Source organism: Tamandua tetradactyla, chromosome 12, assembly GCF_023851605.1.
Source record: "Tamandua tetradactyla isolate mTamTet1 chromosome 12, mTamTet1.pri, whole genome shotgun sequence".
NCBI classification, from domain to species: domain Eukaryota; kingdom Metazoa; phylum Chordata; class Mammalia; order Pilosa; family Myrmecophagidae; genus Tamandua; species Tamandua tetradactyla.
Genome location: NC_135338.1, coordinates 46,711,579 through 46,737,470, shown reverse-complemented (window position 1 = coordinate 46,737,470; position 25,892 = coordinate 46,711,579). Strand labels below are relative to the sequence as shown.

Below are 25,892 nucleotides of genomic sequence, written 5' to 3'. Positions count from 1 at the left end.
AAGGAGGGGGGTAGTGTCTATTTTCTAGGGATTACAGAGGAAATTTGACCTCTTATAAGAAGGAGAATTCCAAGGCAAGCACAAATCTAGAAGACAAGGACTCAGAAAAGACAGAGGGGACACTGCAGTTCACTTACACCTCAGGCTGATTTTCTTGAGAGGAGGGATAAACTCTGAAGGGGAGCAATCTTGAAGGAGAGCAAAGCAGATTAGCAAATGATCTATGTCCACAGTGGAATAAATCTAGAAATCAACAAAAAGGGAGAACTAGAGAATTCACAAGTAAGTGAAAATGAAATGACTGATGCTCTAGTTTGCTAGCGGCTAAAATTACACATACCAGAAACACAATGGCTTCTAAAAAGGGGAATTTAATAAGTTGCTAGTTTACAGTTCTAAGGCTGAGAAAATGTCCCGATTAAAACAAGTCTATAGAAATGTCCAATCAAAGGCATCCAGGGAAAGATACCTTGGTTCAAGAAGGCCGATGAAGTTCACGGTTTCTCTCTTTAAGTGGAAAGGCACATAGCGAACATGGTCAGGGTTTCAGGAAAATCATGTGGTGAACAAAGCATCATCTGCTAGTTTCCTCTCCTGGCTTCTTATTTCATGAGGCTCCCTGGGAGACGTTTTCCTTCTTCATCTCCAAAAGTCACTGGCTGGTGGGCTCTCTGCTTCTCATGGCTATGTCATTCCTTGCTCTCTCAGAATCTCCTGGCTTTCTTTATTGTCATTTTCTTTTATAGGATTACAGTAAACTAATCAAGATCCACCCAAATGGGTTGAGACACATCTCCACCTAATGCAGCTTAACAACCACTCTTGGTTGAGTCACATTTCGAGGGAGATGATCTAATTACAGTTTCAAAAATACAGTGCTGAATAGGGATTAGAAGAAATGGTTTACGAAATAGGATTAGGATTAAAACATGGCTTTTCTAGGGTACATACATCCTTTCAAACTGGCACAACCGATTTGTCAAAAAAGAAATTATGGGGAAATTAAGAAATACCTTGAATGAATGAATGAAACAAACAAATAACCAACATACCAAAACTTATGGGATGTAGCAAAGGTAGGGCTGAGAGGGAAATTTATAACTCTAAATGCCCACATTAAAAAGACAAGAAATATCTCAAGTCAGAAACCAAACCTCATAACTGGAAGATGTAGAAAAAGAAGAGCAAACTAAGCCCACAGAGAACAGAAGGAAGGGAATAAAAAATATTAGAGTGGAAATAAACGAAATAGAGAATAATGTAGTAAAGAATGGAGAATTGTGTATGCCCTTTTTTTTTAGGCTTGACGCCTACCTGAATAAGAATGATTACAGCTGAGTAATATTCCTCCCTGGCTATTGAATGTGATCCACATACAAAACTCCTAAGCTGAAAAAGGAAAATATTCATGTTCCTGTTTGTAGTAGTTTGCTACTTCCATGCTTTTGAGGTTTTTTTAAAACTTTTGTTTTTCTCACAATGAGAAACTGTCAATAAATTATTAGACATTTTCTCCTTGAACAAACACACATACACACACACACGCACACACAATAGAGGAAATCCATAAAAGCTGGTTCTTTAAGAAAATTAATAACATCATCAAGTGCTATCGTTGTCTGGTGAGAATGATGGAAAAAAGAGAGGATACAAATACCTAAAATCACAAATGACAGAGGGGAACATTTCTACCTATCTCACAGAAATAGAAAGGGTTATAACAAGATAGTATGGATGATTGCACACCAACAAATTAGAAAATTTACATAAAATGGACAAATTCCTACAAACAGACAAACTACATACACTGACTCAAGAAATAGAGGAGCTCAACAGACCAATAACAAGTTAAGAGATCAATAATCAAATTAGTAATTAAAACCTCCCAACTGAGTAAAGCCCAAGACAACTTCCTAAAGTCTTCTCTTTCAAGGAGAATTTACACAAATGCTACTCAAACTCTTCCAAGAAAATGAAAAGGAGGGACCACTTTCTAAGTCAGCCTATGAGGTGAAGAAAGAAAAAAACACCAAAAATAACAATATCCCTTATGAATATAGATGACAAAATCCTCAACAAAATACTAGCAAAGTAAATCCAACAGCGCATTAAAATATTATATACCATAATTATGTGGGATTTACTCTGGATATGTAAGGAAGGGTCAACATAATAAAATCAATTCATGAATTACATCAAAGGGAAAGGAAAAATAAAAAAAATGCCTGATCATCTCAATTGACATAGCAAAGGCATTTGACAAAATCTGTCATCATTACATGATAAATAACTCAGAAAATTAAGAATATAAGAAAATTTCCTCAATATGATAAAGGACATATAGGAAAAACCAATAGCAAACACCATACACATTGGTGAGTGATTGGAAGTGTTCACCTTAATATTGGGAATAAGACAATGATATCCACTTTCACCACTGTTATTCAACATTTAACTTGAAGTTCTAGCCTGTAAAGTTAGGCAAGAAAAAGAAATAAAAGACATCCAAATTGGAAAGGAAGAAGTAAAATATTCCCAATTTGTAGATGATCTGACCCTATATGCAGAAAATCCTGAAAAACCCACAACAAAACACTATAATTAATAAATGAAATCAGCATAGTTGTGGAATACAAGATCAACAGGCAAAATCAGTACTGCTTCTGTACATTAGTAACAAACAATATTAGTTTATAATAGAAACTAAATGTATTAAATATCTAGGAATAATTTTAACCAAGAATGTAAAAGAATTGTACATGAAAAACTACAAAAATTTGTTAAAACAAATCAAAGATTCTAAATAAATGGAAAGACATTCCATGTTCATGGATCAGCAGACTAATATTGCTAAGATGTCAGTTTTAACCAAAGTAATTTACCAATTCAATGCAATCCCAATAAAGATTCCCAATAGTCTTCTTGGTAATAATGGAAAAGTAAATTATTAAATTTGTATAGAAAGTATTGAGGACCCAAGTAGCCAAAACTATTTTGAAAAAGAATGAGGCTGGAGGGCTCACATTCTCTGATTTTTTAGACTTATTACAAAGCTATTACAATAATCAAAACCCTATGCTCCTGGCACATGGCCAGACATATAGATGAATGGAATTGAATTGAGAGTTCAGAAATAAACTCTCACATGTATGTTCAAATGATTTTTGACAATATCAAGTCTATTCAATGGGGAAAGCACACTCTCTTCAACAAATGGTTCTGGGAAAACTGTATAATCATATGCAAACAATGAATGTTGACCCGTGCCTCACACCATATACAAAATTTAGCTCAAAGTGGTTCAAAGAGTTAACTATAAGAACAAAAACTGTAAAATTCCTAAAAATAATGTTGGAAAGCATTTCCAGAATCTCGTATTAAGAAATAGTTTCTTAGGCTTTACACCCAAAGTACAAGCAACAAAAGAAAAATCAGATAAATAGGACTTCATCAAATTTCTAAATGGTTGTGAACCAAAGAACTTCATCATAAAAATAAAATAAAACCTTCACAATAGGAGACAATATTTGGAAATCACATACCCGATAAACGCTAATACCCAGAATATATAAAGAAATCCTATAACTCAACAACAAAAAGACAAACATTCTAATTTTAAAATGGGGAAAGTACTTGAATAGATATTTTGTGAAAGAAGATATTTAAATGGTTAAAAGTTATTTCTTTAAATATCCTCTTTATTTGTTAATACTTTTTAAAAAACATTTAATTGTTGAAAAATTTAATGTGTACCTGAAATAATTTTTAAAGTCCATGGTGTTTTCCTCTTTTTTTTATAAAGGAAAATAGAAAGTTATTTTTAATGTGAATTCTGTGCAAATTTGATATTGGTTGAGTTGGCAGAAACATCCATTTTATAAAAATAAAGTGTACCTAGTTGGAACATTACAAAGGTTGTAATTTCATCTTTAGGTTCCCGCTTACAATTTATGCCTTCAACAACTACAAAGGAAAAGAAAGCTTGAAGCCTACATGGCACAGTTTATTTTCTATTCTTAAAACTTGAGGGGGTAAGGGACTAAATTCATGACAAGGAACCCATGATTGTTAGAATGAAGCTGGAAAATAAAATTTCTAGTTACGGGATTTAATAGAAGAAACTAATAAGATTCCACCATAATTTTGCTTATTTTTCCTATTTTCTTTTTCAGTCCCTATTTTACATTTTTATCAAACTCAAGATGAAATTAGAATCCATTTTGATTTACAAGCACTGCCTGTTAGAAGAAAAGAAAACTATAATGCATACTCTGATTTTTTTTGCCACCAAATTAGACAACCTAAAACTGTAACTGATTTTATACCTTTCTGTAAAAATATATTTATCGGTACAATTGGATGAACAGTTATTCTTTAGAGAGAGGGAAAAACAATGCTGCTTCCAATAATACCAATACTCAAAAGCAGTTAATATTTAGCTTCGGGCTTTAGGACACTCTTTGACAATACAAAACTGTGTGAGAACCCTATTATTTCATTTTGCCCTTACTTTTATTAAAGAGAACTTTGTTTTAATAAAGATGACCAAAACTACCCTGAGAAGTTTGAGACAGGATGGTACACATCAGTTATACATTATGTGGATTTCAATGAACAAACTTACACTATTTAGGCCAGGACAAGAGAATGTATTTTTTAAAAAAATGATGATGCCTGTTTCTACCCTTGTATGGATGATTTTAAATTTTTGCATAAAAAGAAAATCTATATTTCTGTACTATATAATGAATTTATCCTAGATTTGATGACAAATAACCAGATGTCATTCTCATTTTCCCGAGGGTGAAAACCAACAGAACTTCAAAGTTTCTCAAAAATGTAACATTATCGGGCGGGCCGCGGTGGCTCAGCGGGCAAAGTGCTTGCCTGCTATGCCGGAGGACCTCGGTTCGATTCCCGGCCCCAGCCCATGTAACAAAAACGGAGAAACAGAATACAATAAAACAAAAAAATGTTTAAAAATGTTTCCCTTTCTTCCTTCCTTCCTTCCTTCTATCCTTCCTTCCTTCTCTCTGTCTTTCCTTTAAAAAAAAAAAAAAAAAAATGTAACATTATCAAGGATACAGCAATATGTACAGGCACGTAATGCTTGTGACAGTGCACGTTGATACAACCCTTAGAGAAAGTAATAAAGGAATTCACATATTTATCTTAAGAATTAGAAAAATAACTGGCAAATATATACAAATAAATAAACCAAAATAAGTTGTTATAAAATTCAAAATAAAAATATGTTAATGCATTCTCACCTGCCATGCCAGAGACCCGGGTTAAATTCCCAGAGCTTACCCATCCCCAAAAAAGAAGAAAGATGTCAGTGTAGTTTAGTGTAGTAATGTTGATTTTGGAAAATATGAGATCATTTAAATATTTTACAGTACAAATACAATTTATTAAGGTATAGTACATTCATTTAGTGTAGTATAACTATCCACTCTTAATTATTATAAGTATTGTCTAATCATATAGGAAGTTATTAAGTATAAGTAGAATATAAAATAGGATAGACAGTACATTTGCAAATTCATAGAGAAATGAGCAGAGGCGAAATTAATAAAAAAGCTTAAGTGCTGCTACATCTTGGTTTTATTACAGTGGTTTAAATATGGCTCATTTACTTTATTCATTTGCCAAATTTTGATCCATTTGTCATCTACATACAAATTTAGTTTATTAGCTGAATATGAGGCAACCATACTTGTTTATTTAATTAGTTCAATACTGAGTGTTAAAACCTGCTTTATTGGTTTATTCTTTTCTCTTTGATTAGCTTTCAAGGGAGATTATATTGCTTTTCTGGTCATTTTCAGGTGTCAGAAAGGCCAGCTAAATCAATAATACAAGTACTAGTCTCTTCTGTACTTCAAAATTCTTTCTTTTCCTAAGTGGGTCTAAATACAGCCAGAATCTGCTGTAAGGGAGAGTAGTTGTTTTTTTTTTTTTTTTTTTTTTTTTTTTGATTTATCCTATTTCTTCAGTATAACCTCATCTCTTCTTTTCCACTCACTATTCTGCCTCCTTTCTCTCCATACCTGGAGTGGAGGGAGGGGGCATGTAAGCAGCAAAAAAGGTCTTAGCTTCATAACGCAATTGTATTCTTTAGAAGGTGTCCTTTGGGTATGACAGAAACCCCAAAGCTGCATTGTTTCCCACTATGATGGCTTATGGGTTCCTCAGATGCCATTCAACTGGGGATCTTCAACAGTATCCTTCCCTAATAGGCGTCAGGCAATCCCTAATGGACTATTCATGCCCTCCTCCTCACTGAGTTTCTGCATCAAAAGTACACCTCCAGCTTCTTTGTGTCAAAGCTACCTCTTCTCTGGCAGCAAGTTACTCCCTTAGACATGAGAGGCATGACTAAATTTCAAGGGCTCACTTGACCCACAGATCTTCAAGGTTTCCATTTGTCAGTGGAAGTACAACTTGCTGCTCCTAAAACCCTTTCTGCTTTCCATACATGCAGATACTCCTCTTATTTTTAGCCCTCATTCCATAAATGCAGGTGAAATATGCCTCCCATGGTGTGCTGGTTTGAAAGGAAGTATGCCCCCTAGAAAAGCCATGCTTTAATCAAAATCCCATTTCATAAAGGTAGATAATCCCTATTCAATACTACATGTTTGAAACTGTAATAAGATCATCTCCTTGGATGATGTGATTTAACCAAGAGTGGTTGTTAAAATGGATTAGGTGATGACATGTCTCCACCCATTTGGGTGGGTCTTGATTGGTTTATTGGAGTCCTATAAAAGAGGAAACATTTTGGAGAAGGAGATTCAGAGAGAGCAGAGAATGCTGCAGCACCACGAAGCAGAGTCCATCAGTCAGTGCTTTGGAGATGAAGAAGGAAAACGCCTTCTGGGGAGCTTCATGAAACAGAAAGCCAGGAGAATAAGCTAGCAGATGACTCCATATTTGCCATGTCCCTTCCACATGAGAGAGGAACCCTGACTGTGTTTACCCTGTGGCTTTCCAGATGATAAAGAAACTCTGACTTTGTCTGTCATGTGCCTTTCCACTTGAGAGAGAAACCCTGAACTTCATCGGCCTTCTTGAACCAAGGTATCTCTTCCTGGATGCCTTAGATTGGACATGTCTATAGGCTTGTTTAATTGGGACATTTTCTTGGCTTTAGAACTGTAAACTAGCAACTTATTAAACTACTCTTTTAAAATCCATTCCATTTCTGGTATATTGCATTCTTGCAGCTAGCAAGCTATAACATATGGGATATCAGTTCAGGTAATCTGGGATGTAAATATTGAGGAAGAGTTAGGAGTTTAATGGGTAGTAACACCTATGCAATTTAGCAAACTAGTTGGGAAGCACTGTCCAGACCCTAGTACCCTGCTGTGCTGTCACTGCCAGCTGCTACTTCTTAGCTGCCTAAGAAGAATGAGTCCTTTCCTCTAGAGTGGTAGAAGATTCTAAATGAGCTGCAGCTTGAGGCTGGAAGCTCACTGAACTCATCAAAGCTGAAGGAAAAGTTTTTTCTTGAAGGGAAACCTCCATGGTACAATTCCATGGCAGGCTTTCATGGAGACCTAGTATGTAGACAACTACAAAAGAGATAATTTCTTCAAATCTCCCTTTTATCAGATCTCCTCATTTCCTCATACATATCCTTGAGAATAGTGGAGGAGATTCTTTTGGTTATCCTTAGTGAGTTCAAAATGAATTGTCTAGCTTTAAAAATCTTTTTTTTTAATATGCGGGCACTTTGTACCATTTCACTGTGAAGACACAACTGAAATTCTGAAAAACAGGAGAAATCACATTAAAGACAGAGATCACACTTAAGCTCGTTTGTGAAGTCTTACTTGACTTCTACGGGCAGATTTTGAATTTTCAAATCTTGTTCTTGGCAGCTCAGTTCATAGCAGAAACACTTCACGGAGTGGCATTTGTTGGGCAAATCTACCATGGGCTGTCATACAGAATTTAATTTGAGTGATTTTAAGTTTGTACCTAAATACTGAGTCAGATATCCGAGACTGATTCACATTAACTGAACTCACAAAAACATAATGCTATTATATGGCGCACCATTGATGGGAAATGTCAGGTTTCCTTTACTCACCACTTCCATTAACTCACTGCAGTCCGTTCTGCACATTTCCATTAATCCATGCCACCGCAAAGTCATGATGCATGTAAAAGATTTAACTAAATAGTGAATTAAGGGAGGGAATTAAAATATTATAGAAAACATATAAGAACCTATTAAATGTTATTTTCTCTATGATCTTCCCAAATAGGTCCTTCGACAGACACAGTCCTGATCTTTGCCTTGTCTCCTGCTTTAACTTTTGTTGTGTCATCTCCTTAGATTATCTGAGCAGAATAATCTATATTTAGAAAAATATTCCATACTCTTCCAGTGTGCCTTAATGAAATCTCTTTTGCAGCTATGGTTTTTGATGTGAATTAACATCTGTTAGCTAGAGATACTGAAGAAAAATTTAGAACGTTTGGAAAGATGTGAAGGTCATCTGCCTGCGTCTCTCATTGCTTTCATCTGGCAAACAAGGTCATGGAGAAACATTATCCAGTCTCTGGCAATATTTCTTCATGAGTGTTGAGAGATAGCTGTGACTGCATCAGAGCTGACCCAAAATATCAAGTGGTTATTGCGGCATCAGCAGCTTCTTAATCTGCTCTCCTGTCCCTCCATCACAGCTGGGATGATGGTGGTCACTTGTCTCCACAGCTTCCAGGTGTCACATCTGCAGTGGCTCTCTGGCAGTCAGTTTTGCTATGTCTTCTTAGTTATCTCAAAAGCCTACCCAGAAACCCCTTTTTGAATCCATCCAATGATTTCCTCATCCCTCAAATATTGTATTCCTTAGTTATTTTTAATAAAAATAGCTACCATAATTGTTTCCCCTTCACTGCCCCTGAATATTTCTTCTTTCTTCCTGACTTTACAGCGCTGGTTTCCAACCTCTTTTGAGAAATCTCAAATTGTTGCATGTCCCTAGGATAACACTAATACCAGTAAGTAGAATTAGAATTAAGTCAGTATGAAGTTTTATTTTTCTACATTTCAAATCAAACCCTCAGGTTCACGAGTTGGGAAGCAGGCATTTTTTTTCTCTTAGTTACTTATATAAACATCAGAAAAACAAGATAATCATTTACAACTAAAACGTAACAGCTCAAATTTTAGTAACCTTGTCTCTTTCATCTTTATTCCCAATAAGGACTATAGACTGTAGTTCATATCACTTTTTGATGATAAATACATACTAATACATGATAGCTAAATAGTAGGAGATCTCCTCTGTTCATCACGCAGGAAGCCAATCTACAACTAGAGTTGCTCAAAATCATAGAATCGAAACAGAAACTATTAGCTAAACTGCCAGAAAATTTAATAGCACTAGGCTAAGATAATATTATGCATGAATTTATGTAGAAATAGTCTTGTCATAATTGATCTTTCTAGAAAAGAATGTTTCCCTTTTCTTCCATATTTATTTCTATGCATTAAAATCGCACAATTTTTTTTCTTATATCAAACAGTTATTTGGAAGGAGGAAAAGTCCCTGACTGAAATACATTCACCTTCTATTTGTTGGATCCCCAACTTGCCCTCCTACCTAGGGAAAAACAGGGCAACGATAAAGTTACTATTTCTCATGAAACATTACACATTAAATATAATAAATACGCTGTTGCTCTCTCTTCTTTGTTTCCTCATTCTAATTCCCTAGGCTTGTTGATTATGAAATGAGCTAAACAAATTACTACACCCAAGGGAAATAGCAGGGAATAGTAATCTGACTTAAGAAAATTTCCTGAAGGAATAAAATGTTTTGCTTTGTTTTTACATAAGAAAATATACAAGTACTTGTAAACAAACACTTTATTATTCCCCTTGACATTCAATTTCATTTCCACTAAAACCTGTTATATTTTAATACTGATACTAATTAAGAATGAGGTGCAGGAATGCCATTCTGGCCCTCCTAATTTGAAGAGAGAGGATTCTGAACAACAAACATCTTCCCCAAATAGTCCTGCCAGCCCACCTGTGAAGTTGTGCAGGTCACATTTTGGGCCAGAAAACAGTCCTCCCTCAGGAATTGCTGCTGTTTTTCTCTATAGCTTTTCTTGACCATTCTTTCATTTCTGGCCACTTTTTTGTTAAGATTTTTTTTTTAATCGTTCAGACTTCTTTATGTTGTATGTGGACCTTTTCTCCTATGACCTTCTTGAGCATGCTACCATTCTTATGAGTGTATCTGTGTTAGTGCATGTGTGACTTTCTATAAAAAGGATCATACTGTCCATGGATAAAGAGAGTTTCCTTTCTTTCTGTCAACTTTGGATGCCTTTACTTCTTCTTCTTACCTGATTATACTCACTAGCCCCAACAGTCAATAAAGAATAGGAATAGCGAAAGGGGACATCCTTTCTTGTCCTGGTTTTAGGGAAAATCATCTACTCTCTCACCATTAAGTACAATGTTAACTGTAGTATCTTTGCCGAAATCCTTTATTATATTGAGGAAATTCCCATCTATTCCTTGTTTTTTGAGAGGTTTTGTTTTTAATGAATGATCGCTTTAATGACTCTTTCTGTATCTAATGATATCATCATGTTAACATCATCATTTATTCTGTTAATAGGGTACATCACATAATTGTTTTATACATGTTAAACTAACCTTGTGTTCCTAGGATAAATCCTACTTACAATTTATTATCTTTTTATACATTGCAGTATTCAGGTAGCTACTATTTTGTTGAAGATGATTACCATGTGCATTAACATATTAGGTTGTTAATAAATAGTTGGTAAATAAAGTACTGTACAAAATAAAAGCACATATTGGCTTGAGGTAGTGGATTATAGAATTGGGAAGCAAAAGAAAACACAGTACAACAGAAAATGAGTGGTCCAAGTGAGAGTAGGTTATTAGCACCCCCTTCACAGATGAAAAACAGCATATATACCACGTACATGCCCATTCTTTGAGAGAGAATTTATTAAAGAAAGTAATAATTATCTCTCAAACAATGAAAGTCATTAACAACAGAATCATACATAAACAGGGAATAATCTTATATTGAGGATGAAATATTTGATCTGGGTAGGAATTCCTTTGCAGTTTAATGAATTCATTTTGTTCTATTTACTTCATATTACCAGTAATACTCATAACTTGCCTTTCATTCAAGTGTCTCTTCCCATGGTGGATTCAACCTAAAGCAGAACAATAATCAAATAAGAAGTGCTTCATTTTGTAGTCCAGTATGACATGATCTTTGAAATTTCACTAAAAAGTTCAGTAAGTATTTGATCCAGGTGGGAGTCAACAATGGATGCAAAGGTTAGGTGAAAGATGCGATGAGGAATGGGTATTGGTGTAGTATTGGAGATTCGCCTCACAAAATGCTGATCCACTACAAACAAAAATTAGAGAAATATGAAAGATATCAACTTAATCAAGGTAACAAGAGAGAGGGAAAGAGAGAGAGAGGTGGGTTGATAGATCAAATGCAGCAACTGTTAGCAATTTGGCAATCTGGGTAAGGGGATTATCTGAACATTTCTTTCATATTTTCTTTAAGTTTGATATTACTTCAAAAAAATTAAAATGGCTTTGGCCAGCATTCTTCCTTCATTGCTATATATAAAAAAGAAGTGAAGTGGAAAAATTAACTCGGCCTTTATATTCAATTAGCAAAAAATTTACTCCCACACTTGGAGCCTCTCTATTCACCACCCAGGGTCATCTTTTTCACCTTCTAGAAGTCTACAGCCTCAGGTAATGAAGAGCTGCTCTAGTGCTGAAGTAGAATGAGTTAAGGGAGGGATTTGCTCCCTCCTTAGGGTGTCAAAAAAAGAATTCAATGAACTATGTCAGCATCTATCTGTTCTGAGGTTGAGAAACCTGGAGCCCCAAGAAACAGGAGGAGTATGCGTGTCATTAAAAGTTTCTATACACACATAGTTTTAATCTTCTATTTATCTTGTCTTTTTTTTTTTACATGGGCAGGCACCGGGAATCGAACCCCAGTCCTCCGGCATGGCAGGCAAGCATTCTTGACTGCTGAGCCACCATGTCCCCCCCTATATATCTTGTCTTTAATGAAGTTATTGCATATCATTATTATAGTGAAAATAACTAACTGCATGATAGGGAAATTCTTTAAGGGATGTGCAGTTAATCATCCCTTAGTTTTGTAGAGATTCCCACTAGTCCTATCTATAGTTTTAAAAGCAAGATCATTAAGTTAAGGGAGAATTTTGTAATTCTTAGAATTTTATCAATAATAACAAAACTCCAAAAGCCACAAAATTATGGAAAAGTAATTGTAATGTAGGAATGTTGCAGAGAGTCATCCTACTCAGTGATGGGGGGAGGGGGTAGGTGGGCTTGAAAAGTTCTCAGTTAGTATTTTTTAGAATGTATTCAAATCAGCCCATGGGATGTTAGAGCCATACCAATCACACTAAGAGACCAGAGTGATCTGTACTTCAGTGCACCTGGTGTCTACAAATTGTTCGGAGGACGTACCAAATGCAGCAAAATGCTTTCTGCTGCAGAGTCATAGGAGGGGCAAATTTTGATTGAGAAGAGAGAAAAACAAGGCCTCGAAAATAATCTAAATGTTCAGAGAAGTCTAAAAAATGATGGTAGACTTCTGTGCTGCTATGCTCTTTTTGCTAAAGAATCCCAGTGATCACCTCTACCCAGCCATTGAATACTTGGAGGCACTGCTATGGACCTATTTAAAGAATACAAAGTTGCATTGGATTTTGGGGGGATATTTTATGTTTGGCCTTTTAAATGAAAAGGGAGAACAGAGGCTGGATCCATTCCTTGGCTTCCAGCTGTCCCTGGAGATAAAGCAGCAGCTTTATCAGCACCTGAAGAACTTAAGTGAGCATGAACATCTTCAGGGATAGATAAATTTCATGACGTTATTTTACTGTCTGTTTGAGATGCAGGATGATGCCTTTGTGAAGCAGGCCATGGACTACTTCCAAAAAGTTAACTTTTCGATCATGAACAATGTGGACATGATGGTTTCTGCCTACTTCCTCAAGCACTGCTCTGGCTTGAGAAAACTTCAGCTTTCCATCCAAAATGACTTTAAAAAGGAGAATAGGTACAACTCTATGTGATGCTAATGCTATAATCTCCTCCAGTGGCATCATGCCTTCTCTGTGCTTACTACAAATGAACATCTCAGAGAACTGCAAGTTGACAGTGGCCTTGATGAATGTGCCTTTGTTATTATGTGTCATCAGCTGAGACATCCCAATTGTTGTTGCCTTCAAAAACTTGGGTTAAATAATGTTTCCTTTTCTGGAGACAGTTGAGGCTTTCATACATAACCCAGATGCGAAATTCCTGAACCTCAGTAACATGGAACTTTCACACAATGAGGAAAAGTTTTTCTTGAACAAGCCAAGGTACAACATAGAACAAAAGTTGCTTCCAAAGCATTGCTTCTCAGCTGATGACTGTGAAGTCGTCATTTCAGTCCTAAACAGTTCAACAGAAGTTGAACCATCTTAATGTAGCACACAACCACTTGGATAAAAGGATAGACCTGTTTGTGAGACTTTACATCACCCAGACTGCGCTCTGGAAGCCCTAGTATTAACTTACTGCTACTTCAATGAATCTTCCTGTGAAAACCTCTCTGAAGTTCTTCTGTGTAACAGAAACCTGGTCCATCTAGACCTCAATGCAAAGGTCTTGACAGATGATGAATTAAAACTCCTCTGTGAGATCTTGAAACATTCAAACAGCCACTACAGTCACTATGGAATTCTTTATTATTTTTCTTTCCAATTGTTCATTGCCAGTGTGTATAAATAAAACTGATTTTTTAAAATATTGCTCTTCTATCCTGCAACCTTATTGAACTGCTTTATTAGTTCAGTTTTTTAGTAGATTTCTTAGAATTTTCTATAGACTAGCTCATGTCATCTTCTAGTAGATATAGATTTACTTCTTTTACAATCTGAATGCCTTTTATTTATCTTTCTTGCCTACTTGTCTTCATTAGAACTCCAGTGCAATGTTAAATAGTTGAAGCAAAAGTAGACATCATTGTCCTGTCCCTGATCTTAGGGGGTAGGTGTTTGGTCTTTCATTGATAAGTGCGACGTTATTTGAGCTTTTTCTTTTTCCTTATATGCCCTTTATCAGAAGGAGGATGTTTCATTCCATTTCCTAGTTTGTTGTATATTTTTTATCATGAAAATATCAAGTATCAAATACTTTTTCTGCATATATTGAGATAAGCATAAAGATTTTATCATTTAATATATGACAGCAATTTATTTTTCAGATATCAAATCAACCTTGCATTCCAAGGATATATCCCACATGGTCATTGTGTGCAATCCTTTTTATATGTTGCTGGATAAGGTTTGCTAGTATTTTGTTGATAAATTTTGCATTTATATTTATTACAAATATTGGTCTGTATTTTTTTCTTCTGTAACATTGTTGTCTGATTTTGGTATCAGGGTAACACTGGCCTGATAGAATGATTTGGACAGCATTCCATCTTCTTCTATTTTTTTTTAAGAGGGTACAAAAAATTGGCATTAATTCTTCTTTAAATTCTTGGTAAAACTCACCATTAAAACCCTCTGAGTATGGGATTTTCCTTGTGGTTAGTTTTCTGTTTTCATTAACAATTCAATCTCTGTACTTAGAACTCTATTAGATTTTCTAATCATCTCGATTCAGTTTTGGTAGTTTGTGCCTTTCTAGGAATTTGTTAATTTCATCAGTTATCGAGAGTGGACTCTTCTAATCCTTATTATTTTTGTGAACTTGGTAGTGAATTTATCTCTTCTATTCTTGGTTTTAGCAATTTCAGTCATCTCATTCTTTTCTTAGTCATTATAGATAAAAGTTTAATTTTGTAGATTTCTTTCAAAGAATCATCTTTTAGTTTTGTTGCTTTTCTTCACTATCTTTTTCATTCTCTGACTCATTAATTTCTATTCTAGTTTTTATTATTTCCTTTCTGTTGCTAGCTTTGGATTTAGTTTGCTCTTCTTTTTCTAGTTTCTTAATGTGCAAGTTTACATTACTGATTTCGGATCTTTTAGATTGTTGGGCGAAACCAACAACAAGGCTGTAAGCCTCTGGGAATGTTGTACAGAAACAGAACAAACCGGGATAGAGACTCTGAAGTTTCAGGAAATGGGTTTGATTTGTCTATGGCCATAAGGCTCAGCAGAGTAGCTTCTGAAAGTTTGAGCCCTGAGCAGGGGCTGACACAAGATTTTATAGACAAAATGGCTCACTTGGGACAGAGTTTTTCCCAATATGGTAATTGGCAATGCTCAAGGGAGATGATTGGCTGTGCGCTGGCAATCAGACCTGGAAGGATTGCAAAACTAAATTTACAGAAGCAAATGAGCGGATATGGTGGAGGGGGCTTAACAGGAATTTCTCTTATTCTCCCTATGTGCAGTTTTGACCAAACTCAGGGCCTGGGAAACTTTTCAAAGAAGAAATGGCCCGAGTAAACAGGGACCTGCCTGCTACAACAGGAAGTGGCTTTAACAAACAGGGGCTGCCTGCAACATTCCCCCTTTTGATACTTGCCCACACCAGTGGGCAATAGCATCACCTATGTCTCACCCTCTTCTTGTTGCAGGTGTTGATATGTCGTGATCTGAGCTGAGCATGGGAAACAAGGTAGCCATGCAGGGTTTAGGTCCCTGCAAATTTGAGGGGGTGAGGGTCTGTTCCCTACCTTTTTTGACCCCAAGTTTTTTCCTGTTGGCCCCTTTGTGTCTGTGCCCATCTTAGGTTGTTCCTTCCCTGAGGAATCTTACCCTTCTTTGGCTAACCAACCATTGTCCGAGGCCAAGCAGGGTGATGTGAAGTTTGCAAGTGAGGGAGGGGTAATGCCCCCCAAGAGGGTCCAGTCTGTCTCCCTGACAGCATATGTCCCCTGGTCTCTATGCACAGCACCTGCCTTGGGATTCCCTCACCTGCTAGTGGGGCCCCAGCTCTGGCCACATGTTTTGGGAAATCCAGGTCTTTTTTCTCCAGTGAAGGCCCAGCTCATAGCTTTGGGCAAGAGAAAACTGCATGGTCCCAGGTCCCAGGATGCCTCCAGCTCAGCACAGCCAAGAGCTGCCCACTATTCTCATATGCAGTGCACTACCAGGAGGACTGCACCGGGAAAGGTGTCGGATTGGGTGGAGGGTGAAACTGTACATGCGTGGAAGGTCAGGTGGACTTGGGAACTGTTTCCCTTTTTAGGGGTTATGGCGATAGCCTTGCGACCCTAGAGTAGTGAAAACAGCACTGCTGAACCTGGCAAGGTGGGATTATACCATACTGGGGGGCCTTCCTTTAGGATGCATACAGAATAATGCAAATCTGAGAACTGCCCTAGAATGAATACTGGTTATAGTTTCCACCTTTTACCCAACATAGGTGGTCTTTAGCATGTCTGGCATGTGTCATTCCCCTTGAAAGGGTTTATGACCATGGCGAGCAGAAACAGAGGAGTGAGGCGCATGATGCTGGCTATGGGGAGTGCCACTACAAGAGCATAAAATTAGCCTCAGGGAAGGAATGGAGACACACACTCTGAGCAGCAGCTAGGAAGGGGGAACTTAACTGGGTAAGAGGGATCCCAGCAGATCAGAGTAAAGTTAATTTTGGGGAAGAACTCCAGGAAACCTATTTCCAGGAAGGCTAAAACTGCTAAATGAAAGACAAGCACAAAGAGCAAGAAAAACAATTAGTCCACAGACCAGGTAGGCCAGGATGTCCATGTGTCAGTTCCTCAATTTTCAGCCATGCATAGATCAGTCAGCTTCCAGGGTGACTGAAGCAGGACTCAGAGATTTCCTCAGGCTTCAGCAGTACATTGACTAGCTGCTTCCAGTGAGCTAGAGCAGGGCAATGATGGTTATTCAGGCCTCAGTTGCAAGCTGGTCAACTGATCTCAGCTGCGATGGAGAAGGGCGCAGTGGCTTCCATAGAATGATGTGCCTTGGGTGTTCAGGATCAGGGGTGCACTTCCAGGGGTCATCTCGAGGGTGGTGAATCACGGGATGATCTTTGCGACTCTGACAGCTGTTGGGGTTACTAAAACAACATGGTAAGGACCTCTCCATTGAGGCTTGAGGGAGCCTTTTTTTCCCAGTCTTTTACCCACACCAAGTCCCCTGGCTCAAACTCATGTAAGGGAGGAAGCTAAAGGGTTTGGGTACTGATTCCAACACCTTTCCTTTTAGTTCACCTAAAACTTTTCCTAACTTTGACCATAATTTCCTTTTCTCCAAACCTTCAGCAACTTACTATATTTGTTGAGGCTTTGTATTATATTTTCTTTATTCTGTTACAGAATTTTTTTTTCCTTAGGGCAAAACTACTGTTTTTCCTTTTAGTAAAAGCACATCCTTTATATCTCTCATATTTAAGTCATTACTTCAAGCAAACATTTCAACACATACAATTACCACTATGAATTTGTCAGAATAATATTAAATGTTTAAAATGCTTTAGTTGGTGCATATTTGAAACATCAATATATAATTTTTTTAGTAAGAATTAATGGCACATATTAAGATTCTTTTCAAAAAAAAAAAAGCTGTAAGGGTAAAACTTACAAGCAAGGAGTTTCTCAATATTAAACAGCTTCCCCAATTCAAAATATAAAACATAAAACCAAAGGAGAGCCACAAATTTGAAGTCAAATATAATGGGGTTTGGCCTAATCCCTTTTTCTGGAAGAAAGGGACTAAATGAGGGTACAGAGTTGCCAAAGGAGCTGGACATAGGCCTTCTCTCTTGCCAGGAGTAGGAGCACTATTCACTTTATGATTATAACTTGGTTTACATTTTTCTTCATACATTTTCTTTATCTCATTATCTGACTAAACATTAAAAATTTTTCAGTTGACCCCAGCTTCCAGCAGGGCTTGGAATATGTCTCTGCAGGAAATCCTGTTACTGGTATTGGGGAACCATCTCCCATTATATCTTTTGGTCTTTCCTTCCCCTGTATTCAAGTCTCCCATGTCTCCCAGCTCTGCCATTTTATTTAAGACATTATTAAGTGGATTGCCTGTTTGTCCTAATAATAAAGTCATCATCAAGTGTTTATACACTGGAGGTGCAGCCTTAATGATAGCATTTCTCTGTGAAGCACTGACAGGGAGGAGGTGGTATGTGTTGGCCTCTCCCAAAGCAGTTGCTGACTTCATAACTTCCTTTTTCAATCTCTGCATAGCATCTCACAAAGTGTACCAGGGTCAATCATTTCATGGTCACAGAGTGTCAGCAGGGCATTGCTTATTACACCCTTGTGCAGCCAATGCCAGCAAATTAGAACTTTTTCCAGTCTGCCAACTAAACTCCTGAAAAGTAGTCTGTATAAAGGGATTGATGCTAATTCCTACAAGTTTCATGCAATCAGCATAGTCCAGGACTGCTCCTTCAGCCCCTGCATTAGCAATTCTGACCATCCAGGCAATTAATGGCTTACCAGTTTTCTGAGTAAAATACCTAAGAATGCCAGTTATTTCTTGTTCTTTTGTAGTGGTTTTGAAAGCAATTCTGATTGCCCTGTTTCTCTTCTTTTCGCTTTCATATTGGGCAAGCTCCTATTTCTGGAAGATATTTATGCTTTTCTTTCTGAAAAACTTTCTCATCAAACATATTCCCATCTTTTTCATCATCTTCCTCAACCCACACATCACCATCCCACTTAACAGGGTCCCAATCAGCAGTGGCAATGGCTAGTGCCATATGTATTTTCCCTTTGTCCACTTTACCTTATCTCTTTTTATATTTATATTGGGCCACATGGACTGCAGCCTCTCAGCTACTGACTGATAATTACAAATTTGATTTTCCAAAACAAAATTTTGCTTCTGCAGCATGGACAGTTTTTCTTATAATTCTGCCAATTCCGTTCCATAATTCATTTTTTCAGAGATTGCTTCATCTTTCTGTTCACACACTTATCTATATTCTGATAACAAAGCCCATCCTCTTCTACACACTCTAATAATTTCTTTCCCTTTTTCTAATGGAATGTTTTCTGGATGCAGAGGAACCTGAATAGGCTCTCCCTGTTTAATTCTATTCCCCCAATCTTCACAGGATCCCGAGCATTTTACCCATTCCTTTGCAAGTGAGGAGTAAGGTAAATCATCCCATCCCAGGATTTCTTGGTTCTTTACTCTAAGCTCAGAGGACTTTTTCAAAAATGACATTTTCTCTAATCTATGTCCAAAGCTATGCTCCACTGTTAATTTATCTCAAGTAAATCTTAAAGAGGGGTTACTGACTTAAAAATTCCCAAGTGTCTTATGGCATTAGAAAGTACAAACCAGGGAGAAAAAAATGTTCAAATCCAAAACATTCTGCATACAAAAAGGACAAGAAACTGGCAACTTCAAATTTATCAAGAATGGTCCTAATAATTTAGAAGAACACCGTCCATATTTTCCGCACAAATTTTCTAAAATTTGTCCTACTGACCTTCACCACTATGAAGCCATGTTGAAATGTGAATCCTGCTTACAGTACCAATTTTGCTGCATGAAAGGCAATGAGATATTTGTGGCCATTTAATTTATAGGTTGGGATACATGGAAAACACAGACTTCAGTGGCATAAAAACATATTTTATTAGGAAAGTAATTAAAGAAAATAATTAAAAGACAGTAATTAAAAGAGTCTTCAAAAATAAAGCATAGTTACATCACCAAATAAGGTGGCACCAACACCTGAAGAGAAGTGCTGGAGAGTTTCAGAAGTAGCATTTCAAGTTTCATTAGTAAAAATTCACAGTGATCTTGACAACATTCAGAGTCTCCTTAGTTAAGATCCATAGCAGAGCATAAGATTCTGATGAGGTGCTCTCCATCTCTCATAAGATTCTTTTCTCTCTTCTTTTCCTAAGTTTCTCCTTTTTCTTTCCCTAACAGTTTGCATGCAGTTTATTTACGTTATTATTATTTTTAATGATATCTTCACACAATAGTGGCCAAATTCCAATTAGCTTATATGACCAGGCCCAGTTTGGTCCTCTGAGAACTGGCTAAGGACCAAAAGGAGCTTCCTGGGACCTAGATATCGCTATCAAAGTACACCTCCTTCTGGCAGGATAGTTCCCAGCTAGAGTGCACATTTCAACTGTTTCTTACCAAGGTCACACAATGGCAACATCAGTTGTACAGAACAGACTCTACAAATTTAGATGATTAATCTCTGTTTTCTAATTAGTGTTTAAGCAGCACCTTACATATAGTAGGTACCCAGTTTTCCAAATGCATACATGAATGAAATGATGCGTATACATAATGCCTCATAATTTTAATGGTTGTGTAACAGGGTAGTCTTAACACTTTCTTGGTTGACTATGCAATTGTTATTGTGTGTAGCAAAATCTTGTATCAACATTGTTATAAGCCTGTTTGTTTAATAAGATACATTTTAAAGCCCCTACACAGATGTTGTTCTCTTACTCTGAAATGTGAAAATTTTAATTTACAAGGCATAGTATTAATAAGCAGTAAAATAAGAGAATTTCTTTTTATCCTTCCCAAAAGTTGTCCACTCTAATTCACACAGTTTCCTAAGTTGGCCACAACTTGGTAATTGTGTATTAGACACAATAAAGCACAGATATAATCATACTTTTAGACTGCTAAAATTTTTAATAAAAGAAAAGATAAATAAATTATACTAGAAAAATTATAAAGAGTAAATTATATTAAATATATTCCGTCTCTGACAGAGAAATGTGAACATATATTGATGGGACTGTTGAAATGAGTTTAACCAAGTATAGATATACCTGGAGAGATTCATGCAGAGTGAGTATCTAATGATATTCTGAAGGGAGAAAAAAATATACCATTGACCTTAACAATTTCCTAAGTCAAATCAATTTGACTCCCTAGTCATCAGTAAGAGTTTTCTTAAAGTTGGACATCACGCCCCGCAATGGTGTGTTACTGACTTCCCCTCCCATATCTGGTGTCACCAACGATTAGGGAGAGGCTTACAGATAAACAACCAAGGGTTTTGAACACACTATCTCTTCATTCTGTCTGGCCTGGCCCTTAGCAGGGTCACAGGAACTGCAGGGTCCAAACACAGTCGCAGCCTCGTGCTCATCTCCTGTGGCCCAGGACTTCCTCTCACTCACAAGATCACACACGCACACTCTGATGCCCCTCACTCACCACCCTTCCCAAAACCAAGCCGGAAGACATCCGTTTCCTCTGGTCCTCCAGATGGAGACCGGTATTCATATCGTCTCTGGGAGGTGATCAGGCTCCCCTTCCACTCAGGCTCCCCTGGCCTTTCACAAGTGGCTGAAACTGGCACACCCAGGTGCTTACCAGTCAGATGGGCGGTGCTCCCAGGAACCTGGTTCCAGAAACTGTCCCAGATCTGTTGCTGCTCTGGCAGTGACAAGTGCCTCAGCCGGGAAGGTCAGGGATTCAAAAGATGGGGAAAAGCCCCATTGCCGGCACTGGATTCTGTGGGGTCTCCAGTCTAGGTGATGCCGCTGCCACAGGCAAGGGAGGTAAGAATATCACTGGCCTCTCGATCCCAGACAAGCCCTCAGAAATGTTGCATGAAACCAGAAACAAGGCTGTCAGCCTCCAGGAATGTTACACAAAAACAGAATAAACTGGGGGCGAGGCTCTGAAGTTTCAAGAAGTAGGTTTTATTCATTTATGGCTGTAGGGCTCAGCTGAGTAACCTCTGAACAGGAGCTGACAAAAGGTTTGATAGACAAAATGGCTCATTTGGGACAGGGTTTTCCCCAATATGGTAACTGGTGATGGTCAAGGGAAATGATTGGCTGTGTGTCCCTGATCAGACACGTAAGGATTGCAAAGCTGAGTTTACAGAAACTAATGAGCAGATATGGCAGAAGGGGCTTCACAGGGACTTCTCTTATCCTGCCTACGTGCAGTTTTGACCATCCTTCAAGCCTGGGACACTTTTCAAAGAGAAAATGATTGTAGAAGGGGCCTGCCTTCTACAACAGGAAATGGCTTTTACAAACAGGGGCTGCCTGCAACAAGATGATAAATTTTAGTAACTCTGTATATTGATTTTCCTTTTCCCTGCCCATCCTCCATCTGGGCCAGGGTTGAAGTTTTTTGTTTGTTTGTTTCCTTGTTAGTTACTCAGCTGAACTTCTGTTCATGCTCTAATGCCTCTGCTCAGAGTTTTCATTCTTGATTTTATGTTTTTGTTTGGTTACCTAGGTGTGACTTATGTTTTGGTCAGTATAAGCCACTTGGTGGCCAAAGTTGTGCTTAAGCCCCCTTAGCAAATTATATTTTTATCCCTTACCATTATACATATGCACACAGTCTCACACATAAACACACACACACACACACACACACACACATCTACCCTTTACCATTTGCTTGTAGGTTGTGCTCAAAGTTCATGGAGCTTAAAGGATTTTTGCCACCATATTTGGCCAGAAAATTGTAGTTTGGAGGTTCTCTGCGATGGCACTGACGTCATGCAGCCTAGTGCATGTGTACATCCATTCTGATTTCTAGAGTTGACTGCATTCCAGAAGGCCTCTTTATGTCTGTTTCTTCCTCTAATTCTATTAATCTTCTTGCTGCTCTGCCATTCAGATTTTATCTTGAGCTATTAGTTTCTTCTTAATTTCTCTTCATTAACATCTTGATTGTTTTCAATGATGTCCTTAGGCATGGAGTTCTCTCAGCTCTGTTCCAAATAAAGTTAGTCTCCTACAGCAGAGCTCCAGAGCTTTTTTGTCTTTATGAACTGTCTTTCACCCTAGGTGGAGCCCTTAGAGAAGGGTCCCAGCATCCTTGGTCTGCTGTACTAGAGTAAAGCTTTCACACTCTGAGGAAGCCTGTGTAAAGGAAGGGAGCCCTGGGCTTGGAAGGATGAGAAACATCTGCCCACCTCTGCTGGTGTAGCTTACATGCCACTCACTCTTGCTGTTCTTACCAAGGTTTAGTAGACTCTCTTGAATGAATACTTCTCCATTTGGTCTGTTTGCACTTTAAATGATTGCTTTAAAAAGTCTTTATCAGTGAGTTTATTGTTCTGGTGGGAAGAGGGTCTGCAGAGTTACTTATTATCTCCTGAAGATTCTCTTTTTAATGGAGTTAATAGGCAGACTTATGGTTTGGCCATTCCGTTTGTCCCCGTCACTCTTCCAGTGACACCTCCTCACACAAACAGACCATTATCTCCCTATAGTCAGGCCTGTGTCACCCTGTCAGCAGCCAGCTCAGAAATCTGAGTCTTTTTATAAGCCCAGCTTCTAATCCATTGCCAGAGCTTGTCACTTATTTTCTAGAGACACACCTGGGGATGTTTCTCCTGCCCCTAATCTGAACCCTTGTATGCTTTGACTACCCCACTTCTCATTATTTGATATGCATGACCTCTACCATTTTCTTGATTACCCTTTGTTTTAGGTATAAAAAAAGCAAAAATCATTATGTTAAACATTTCAATGGTACAGGCTCTGTATGCAAATCTATTACTTTCCCTATACTGCCTAATCTTAAATAAAAATGACTATTCAAAAGCTTCCATCTGCTTCCCTCCTATACATAAACTCCCACTGTACTCTGAATTGTTCACTTAAAATGATTTTTCACAAATTTTTTCTTCTCTTCTATCTGCCAGCTATTTAGGTTAATGGCATATTTTTTTCTCCCTTCAAAATATCATTAGATACTCACTCTCCATGAACCTCTCCAGGTATATCTGTATTTGGTTAAACTCATTTCAACAGTCCCATCAATATATGTTCACATTTCTGTGTCAGAGACTGAATGTATTTAATATAATTTACTCTCTATAATTTTTCTAGTATAATTTATTTATCTTTTCTTTTATTAAAAATTTTAGCAGTCTTAAAGTATGATTATATCTATACTTTATTGTGTCCAATACACAATTACCAATGTTGTGACATATTAAGTTGATTTTATAATATTTTTACAATATCAAAATAAGGTACTTCAAGAAAAATAATACAAAACTTAAAACTCTAAGAAATAATTTGACTTCTAATTTTTCAAATAGCATCCTATTAAAAGAAAAAGAATTTTACTATTGTTAAGAGATTTGAATTACAGCTTCATTGAACTTACTTCAAACTCAATATAGTCTACGATCAAACATGCTTTACATCCGTTGTCTGACTTTGGATCGGTTACTTAATAGCATATATTTCTACATCTAAAAATTTGAAAATCTGGACATTCTGTGCTAAACATTCTATCCTTTCTGTACTCCAAAAGGTCAAAAATTATGGTTGGTCGTAATTGACGTGATGATGTCAGATCCTGGCTTGGTCGATAGTGGGATGGTTTTCACCGCCAAGTCCCAGGTCGTGGCTAAGTGCCACTGGGAGCAGGCCATGTTTGGAGCTTTGAGTCTGCCTTGCATATGAGTGGCAATACGATCTCTTAGGCCAGCCAGGGACTTCCATTCCAGCTACTCCCTTTTCTCTTATTGTTTCATGTTTCAAGGTTTCAGGAAAATTAAAAATAATTCAGATCAGGCATATTCTACACATTTCAAAGGACAGTTGTTAAATATACTTTAAAATTTTTAATACATCACAATTTGCTTATCTTTCCCCACCCCACAGCTTTACCACACACAATCTTTTTCAATATGTTCAAGAGTGCTATTATCCAGCTAGAAATTAGGAGTAGAGGGGGTGGTTGAGAAGATTGGAGCCAAAAACAACACTGAAACTAACAAGGAGTCCCAATTTGTCAAGTCAGTGTAACCGTTTGCCAAACAATGCTTTAAATGATTTAAATGGCCCAGTGTGTATTATAGACCAGTTCCTGAGTTATGTTAACCTACGCACTGACAAGTTATGTGGATTTTCACATTCTCATTACAAACTCTCTAACAGAGAACTAAAGAATACATGTATCTTTTCATTCTTCACAAACAAGTTATAGAATTCCTTTGCTGACAACACATGTGACTTGGTAACCACATCAAGCCAAAGCATATCTACTATATTAGTCTCCCTATCATGTTACATTGAAAATGTTCTCCTTATAACACTCAATAAACAGTCTCATATGTGTATCATAAACCTTTGCTATATGTGCCAGGCTGAGAAAAAGCAGAGGAGTTCTGTGGAAGGTCTTTCAGTCCCAACTCATGTGCTCATAGTTGGAGGATGAACAAGGGTGTTTGGGGAGGGAGATTAATGAATTCAACAGTGTGATGTACCCAGGAGGCTCATATTGCTTTATGCCAGTTTTAGCTACAAGGTGAGAGACCAGAAATTACAATTGGCAGCTACAAGTGAGCAGGCAATGAGTGAACCGGGTATGGTTCATTACTCACTATGATAGGGAATTGGTAGAATATGTAAGTTGCTTTATTAGGTGTCAACCTTATAGGACTTAAAGGCACAGTTTTTAAAGGAAGACTCTATTTTGATTCATCCTGAACTTATTGAGAAATAGTAGGAATACCATTTATTTACCTTTGGAATCAGACCCCTGCCCAATGCAGAAAGGGTTATGACTACCAACTTGAATTACCCAGAAATGGAGATCATCCTTAACAATTTGGCACCCTTTAAGGATATACTGATATCCATAGACCCTCTCAACTTAGGTCATAAGATATCAGTGGATACATGAGATACTCACAAGGCTTTATCTTAGAAAAATAAAATCTGAAATATAATTTGTTTTCAGCAAAATAAAAAATAAAGACATGTTACACATACCTTGAACAATTCTTTTTAAGCACCAATTGTCTGTTTGGACACTAGGCATGATTTTGATTCTAATAAGCAACTACAATTTATTCGGTGCCTTCTATAGGGCAGGAA

The 25,892-nt window shown here is 37.3% G+C and overlaps 1 long non-coding RNA gene across 2 annotated transcripts in view; it reads right to left on the bottom strand.

Moving 5' to 3' along the window:
- LOC143651497 (uncharacterized) overlaps positions 1–21,967 on the bottom strand; it is a 153,388-nt gene extending 131,421 nt beyond the window's left edge. For both annotated transcript variants that reach the window (XR_013159984.1, XR_013159982.1), the window contains exon 1: positions 21,397–21,967. This is a non-coding gene — a long non-coding RNA (uncharacterized LOC143651497). The remainder of the gene's footprint in view (positions 1–21,396) is intronic.
- Between the last annotated feature and the right edge of the window lie 3,925 nt (positions 21,968–25,892).